The sequence below is a fragment of the Camellia sinensis genome, chromosome 11, assembly GCF_055761805.1.
Source record: "Camellia sinensis isolate YWXY chromosome 11, ASM5576180v1, whole genome shotgun sequence".
Classification (NCBI taxonomy): domain Eukaryota; kingdom Viridiplantae; phylum Streptophyta; class Magnoliopsida; order Ericales; family Theaceae; genus Camellia; species Camellia sinensis.
The window spans coordinates 141,665,013-141,671,964 of record NC_138971.1 but is presented as its reverse complement, the minus strand read 5'-3'; the positions used below and the strand labels follow the sequence as shown (position 1 = coordinate 141,671,964).

The following is a 6,952-nucleotide window of genomic DNA, read 5'->3' as shown; positions in this document are numbered from 1 at the left end:
TCTATAATTTCCAATTCACTACAACACATTAGACTTTTGGCGACCAATTATTTTGGTCTCTAAAACCATTATTTTGGTCTCTAAATAGTTTTTGTGAAAAAATTAAATTTGTCGCTAAAAAAGTCACTAAAAGTGTATCCAGAAAAATCTTTAGTGACATTTTTTAAAATGTCGCTGAAAATGACAATTAGCGACCAATTTTATATTGTCACAAAATGTTTGATTTTACGAGATTAAACATTTGATCGCTAATACTTCGTTACAAAATATCCCAATTTGGTCGCGAAAAACAAAATAATGACATTTTTAACGACAACTATATTTGATCGCTAAAAAACAAATAACTTTCCCTACCACACATTTTCGCCGCTAAAAGTCAATTTAGAAAATGTTTTGTAACCATTCAATTTCACAGCTTAAAATGCACAAAAATTAAGTTTGTCATCCAATCAAATAAAATAAAATAAAAAATTTAAATCCACACACCAAAGGCACTCTACTCCCAAACCACAAAGAGTATAGAAAATAAAATTTAACAAAAATTAAAACACAAAGTATCCAAATTCACTTCAACATAGTTTATTATATGAGTTAAAACTCAAAATTGGATCAAAATAGTTCATTATATGAATCAAAACTCTATGAACATATCAACCACAGTCAACTTCAACACCATGCTATGGCTTTGCATTTGCCATGCCCAATTTGAGAATTTTGGCAAAGGAAGGGCTTCACTGGCCTTCACTAATGCTCCTCCCTGGCAAACCAAAGACGATGCTCAACACCATTTTCTTAGAAATCCAAACGAAAAGGTCTAGGGACAAAAGCATAAACTGAAGTTCTAATCACTCAGAAGGTTTCTTAGAAGGCTAACATATGATTTGAGTTGTTCATCTATTATTTATCATTTTGTTAAAACAAGGACTCTTACTTTTGCTATGGAATGCTTGCTTACTGTGCTTTATCATATAGATTTTGATGTTATATTAGAAAGATTGCATTTCTCGGCGGTTTTAGAAGGTAGAAATATTGGTGACTCAGTTATCTGTGAGATAGACAAAATGATAGACGATAGTTACCTCATAGTTTGCTGTGAAAATGGGATAGATGCCAGACCATATCGGAGGGTGCTTGGGCCATTGTTAGACCACGGGTGTTTTGTCCATCTGTAGGAGCAGAAGCAGAGCTCTCAACCTGTAAAATACACAAAAGACATTGATCTATTAAGAGGTTATAGTAAACCCAAAGATCACTACCTGTGTGATTACAAAAATTCAAAGACGAGAGAGAATTCAAACCAGCCACACATTTGAAAAAAGACTAAATTGAATAAAATGAGTTAAATCAATTTTATTAACTTGACATTAAAACTAATTTTTGGCAATAGTTATTTTTTTCTCTCTATCTTCTTGTCTATCATTTTGTCTAGAAATCTCAATTAAATGTCCTCTCAACTTGCTCTATAGAAAAATTTACACAACAAGAACTTGATGAAATACATTCATTCTTCCATCACCCACCATCATCACAAAAGTCAACTTATAATCAGTAATTACCTAAATTAAGCTTATAATCCGAACTGCCATATTATGCTTTCTTAAAGTAACAATGGAGACATTTTATAATTGTGTCAGTTTCCACTATATTTGGACAAAATTATAACCTTCTTATACTTCAAAATGAACTATAGAACAAACATATTTATTCCATAAAAGAAAGGTGGAGGCATAAACCTTGTACAACCAAAGCACCTAAGCCTATATACCTACAAGCATATACAAAGCCCCCATAAAATCAATAATTGAAGAGAAACAAAATGGGGCACTCTCCCATCCAACAAAACAAGAAACAAGTATAATTCCCTTTAAACAATGAATAGGGTGTTAACAGTTACTCTCAAGAGACAGAAAAATTTTAACCTTGAAATTTCAATGGCTGTGTAGTATGTAATAAGCAAAGGCATTGCTACATATAATAGCACAGTGACTACTACAACACACATGAATGGAGAATGTAAGGAGAAAACTTACCCTCACGATATAGAGCCCATTCATGCTAGCGCAAATGATGTGGAGCATCAAGTACCACCACCTGTTTATATAGGAATAGTTAGAACCCCCCCCCCCCCCCCCCCCCCCCCCCCTTTCGATGAACAAAATAGCTAATGTTAACAGCTAAATATCAAGAACCCCAGCTCCTCTTTTCACCAATAAAACAAACAAATTCAATAAAATCCCTTACTCTAATTTAGGGTCAAACCCATAACAAAATACCATTTTGATAGAATATAAAACTCATTAATAGTAAGAATACCATTAATTCAATAAAAAACAGCCCACCAATAATACATAGAACTATTTTAGATTATACACTTAAAGTTTATAATTACTCAAATTTTAAGAAACTTACGTAAATACCTCATCAATTCGGTTGCAGTGCGTGTAATTTGACCGGCCAACTGAAAAGATACAAATGAAAATGAAGTCAATATAAACACATATACATCTTACTTCTCTAAGTCACATACTGGAATTATAAAAGCAAAAGAGAAGAGTTCCTAACAGTACCACAGGAAAACAAATAGACTAATACTTCAACAAGTGCTAATTCAATAGCAATTTTCAAACCATCTAGCAACAAGAAAATTCAGAATTAAAAAAATTTCCAAAATAGCGAGAGTCCCACCATCTCTTAAACATAAATCCTCTGTTGTAGATCATATATGATTGTTAGCACAAGTACATGCTAGAATTTAGAAATTTCTAAATCATCAAATCCAAAATAATGGCCCATTTGAACCAGTAAATATAGCTTGAATCTCTGTGAGTATGTGTTCGTTTGTGGGTGTGGGTGCACAATTGCACAATTACAATTGCAACATGTGCATTAGCTTGATTACCGAACCATAAATAATCTGCTAGTATCAAATAACCCCAAACAAACTAAGACTGATGAATATCATATATCTCCAAATATATATCATAAAGTCATCGATACCATCACCAATCCTTAGACAAACCTATATCAAACTTAAACCTAACTTATCCTAATTTACTAGATTTTTTCCCAAATTAAGGGAGACTCAAAATTTTCAAGGCCATATTTTGTAGCTCTCAAATTTGGTTTTGTTATGACCCAAATTGGTGAAACTTATGAGTTATTGTGGTTCAAATTTTAATTATGTGATTATGCCATTTTAAAGTGTGTATAGATGCACTTTAATAAAGTTTTCTTTCTAAAAATATAGGGTCATTCTATACACAGCTAAAGGCTTATAACTAAATCATTTTTAATTATAACTAATAACAATAATAATAAATTATAATCAATATCACAATAAGTCATAACTAACAACAAAAAAATCATAATCAACTACCACAAATATCATAATCGGTGCAAATGTTACATACTTCAAAAGGCCACTATTATAGAATTTTCCAAAAAAATAATAGTGCCTGACTTGAGGGGGGCGATTTTTAAGGCTGTCTCAATTTCTTTATTTTAAATATAGTATATATATTTATATATTAATGTTTTGAGAATTGGATGTTAGATGTTGCCTTTAATCACCAAGTAAAGCATCTAGTTTAAAAAATGCCCCAAATAATCTAATTGATTTTTCATCCATAATACTAAACTAGTAATTCACTTGGCAGATCTAAACTCACACTGCAAGGTAAATCAAACAACGATATTTCTAGTAGGCTAGTAGATACTCTCAACCACGCTTGAATTGTGTACACATTGAATAACAATCCCATAGCTTCTTCAGTGTTGAAAAGAAGAAACACAAAAATAAAATGACAGGAAAGTTCAGTGAGATAGCTAACATCGCTGAAATTTCTAGTTGTTTATCATCTATAGAATTCTAAGCAAGTACCAAAAGACATTAGCGACAATTCCAACCATTCATATTGAGAGAGAGAGAGAGAGAGAGCTCTCTTTCAATGCTCATTGAAATTACTGATGAAATAACATAACTAATCAACATATACCAATCAATGTTGTCATACCAAAAGTAGAACAAGTCCATATACATAAATGTATGCCAGAAGAAGAATTATAACTAACTACACCAAGAAAAAGATCATAATGTATCATCAAAAAGTTTATATTAAATGTAATTATTCCAAAACCCCAACTAAAATACTACGAGAGAAGAAAAGCATGGTAATTAAATGAAGTATGGGTCGTTGAATGAACACAGAAAACAATATTTAGAAAGAATGCAATTAGATGCAAAAAAGGGAAATTAAGCTGTAAAAATTCATGGCAGATCAAAACAAGAGAACCGTACCCACTATAACTACATTGCATTCAACTACCAAGGCTCCAAATTACAATACACTGAACAGGAAATTTTAAAGCCAAGCACTTTAAAATAAAATTAAATAAAAAAAAATGCAATGCAATGAGCATAAGCTATTGAATACATGCAATCTCGTAATTCAATGTAATTCAACGTACTCTGCTACTTCAATTTTTTATTTTTAATTTTTTTGTGTTCTCGTCTACTTATCCTCTGTAGCTGTTTTAAAGGCATACGACATGCAATCTCGTACTCACCTGTAAAAGACACCCTCACACAATTCCATAATTGATTTTTCTTCTTTTTTTTTAATTTTTTTCTTTTCCATAATTGGAGGATTCTAAAATCAATGAAAATCAATAATGTAATAATCAGAAATTGACAATCAAAAAAAGAAAATGATAGTGTAACACCTGAAAACTCACTGAAACAACAAATTAACAGCATACGAAATACAGTATTGATTGAACTGTGTGAGAAAACAATTCTTCATCTCCAACACGCATTAGATTAGATATACATATATACACACACACAAGTTCAATCTATGTAAAGAATTCTTCAATTCCAACACGCATTAAGATATATATATATACACACACAAAAAAAAGTTTAATCTATGAAATAATCAGAAGTTGAAAGTTCGAATTGGAGCTCTTACAGGTCGGTTACAGAGATCGATTACGATAAGAAATTGAAAGTTCGAATTGGAGCTCTTACAGGTCGATTACGGAGATCGATTACGAAGAGAGAGAGAGAGAGAGAGAGAGAGAGAGAGGCACCAAAATTTGAAGAAGCTTGAGTTCCCAATCTGCCTTGGAGCTCCCGACTTTAGGCTGAAGATTGAGCAAACCCGTTGAAGAGAGAATTAGCAAGTTAGGGCTAAAGTGAGTCCCGACTTTTTAATTGCTAAAATGATACTCAAAATGTTTTTAATTGGTAATGATGAAAATATTTGATCTTAAAATGTTAAAATGTTAATAATATATTAACAGCAATATTAATTAAGTATCATGAAAAAAAATTTATAAAAATGATTATGAAAGATTTTTTATTTTTAAATTACATTTAGAATAAAGTATCATATATTAATTACGGTAATTTAAGAATCACAAATCTTTCATGACCATTTTCATGGAAAAAAAAATTTGATATCCCTAACGTTTCTCATATATTAATAACCAAATTTGCTCGTTAAAAAAGTTATGCAAATATTAAGTGTGAATATTAATAATTATTTTTATCATTTATAATTAAATTATTATACATTTAAATTTGTCTTTAAAAATTTGTTTTTAATTTAATTAGTCTCTAAATATTAGCTTAAAAGACAAATTTTTTGCAGTGATTAAAGGCAAGACAAAGAATCAATTTTTCTGTTGAAAACTAAATTAATTTTTTACTTTTCATTACTTTCTATTAACTGTTTTGTTTATTCAATGTTTTTTAACAGTCTATAAATAAATTTATCCAAAGAAAATGAAACATTTTAACTGATTTTGACATCTAACTGACATTAATATTTATTTCATGTTTGTTATTTTGTAAATTATGAGAAATTTTCTAGTACATTCGGTAGCCTATATCACATGTAATGTGTCTTTTCAATAGTAGACAAATATGTAACCATGTTTTTCTACTTCTTTTTGTTTTTAAAATAAATTACAAATATATCCCTCGAAATTTGATTAGAATACGGATCACTCCTATGATTCTAAAAATTACAAATAACTTTTTTGTTAGAATTTTTCATTTAACAGAATTAATAAAAAATAAAATTCAAACTACTCTTCTATATAACAATAAAATTACATAAATTGTTAATTAAAATATATTTATGACATTATTAGAAATTGTTAATTGACTAGATGATTTATTAATAAAATGAGTCATTTGTTATGTAATTATAAACTTGAAAGGGCATAATGTAGAAATTACAGGAGTAAAAATGCATAAAACATTTTTGGTTGATTACCAAACACTAAAAAAGTAGAAAATGGATAACACTATTCGATTAGAATCAAATAATGAGGAATGTGTTGGTAGAAAAATAAAGGGTTACTTATATTTTTAGTCCACGAAATATGAATCTTATATTATTTTGGTCCCAATATGTAAATTATATCAATTTGATCCCAATGTAGAAAAATAAAGAAAATGTCTCTAATTTGTATAATGAGATTACTTGTATACAATAATATTTTAGTCTTTTTCGTTTATGCTGTTAACAGATCTGATGATATACTTGTTGGAGAATAATTACCGTAAATTAATTACATACGAATAAATAAAACAAATAAAAAAAATACTTACAACCTTATAGCAGATTAAACAATGGTGTGAAATTGTGATTGAGGCCAGTGTATGGATACTGTGTCTTTAAGACATAATAATGCCCTCTCCACTGGTGCTTGAGATTAATAGGCGTCCTGTCTCCAGGATTCAACAATCAGCACATACAGAATTTGCACTAACTCTATGTGTACAGCGAACCAGAATATGTGTTTTATACTCTCTCAAACTTAAACTCTAAAAAATAAAAAATATAATGCAAGATGAACAAAGGAGGAGGAAACTAGAAGTCTGAAATTTTCCTTTCTAATTTTTTCATACCTAAACCTGGATGGAGGATTGCCTTAATAT

General features: G+C 29.8%; 1 long non-coding RNA gene across 1 annotated transcript; it reads right to left on the bottom strand.

Annotated features, from left to right (window-relative positions):
* Positions 1–505: 505 nt before the first annotated feature.
* LOC114301091 (uncharacterized) lies at positions 506–5,281 on the bottom strand. Its single transcript, XR_014344699.1, has 5 exons — positions 5,092–5,281; positions 2,418–2,458; positions 2,031–2,091; positions 1,080–1,194; positions 506–757 (listed from the first exon to the last, which is right to left on the bottom strand). It is a non-coding gene; the product is annotated as an uncharacterized LOC114301091 (long non-coding RNA).
* Positions 5,282–6,952: the final 1,671 nt, after the last annotated feature.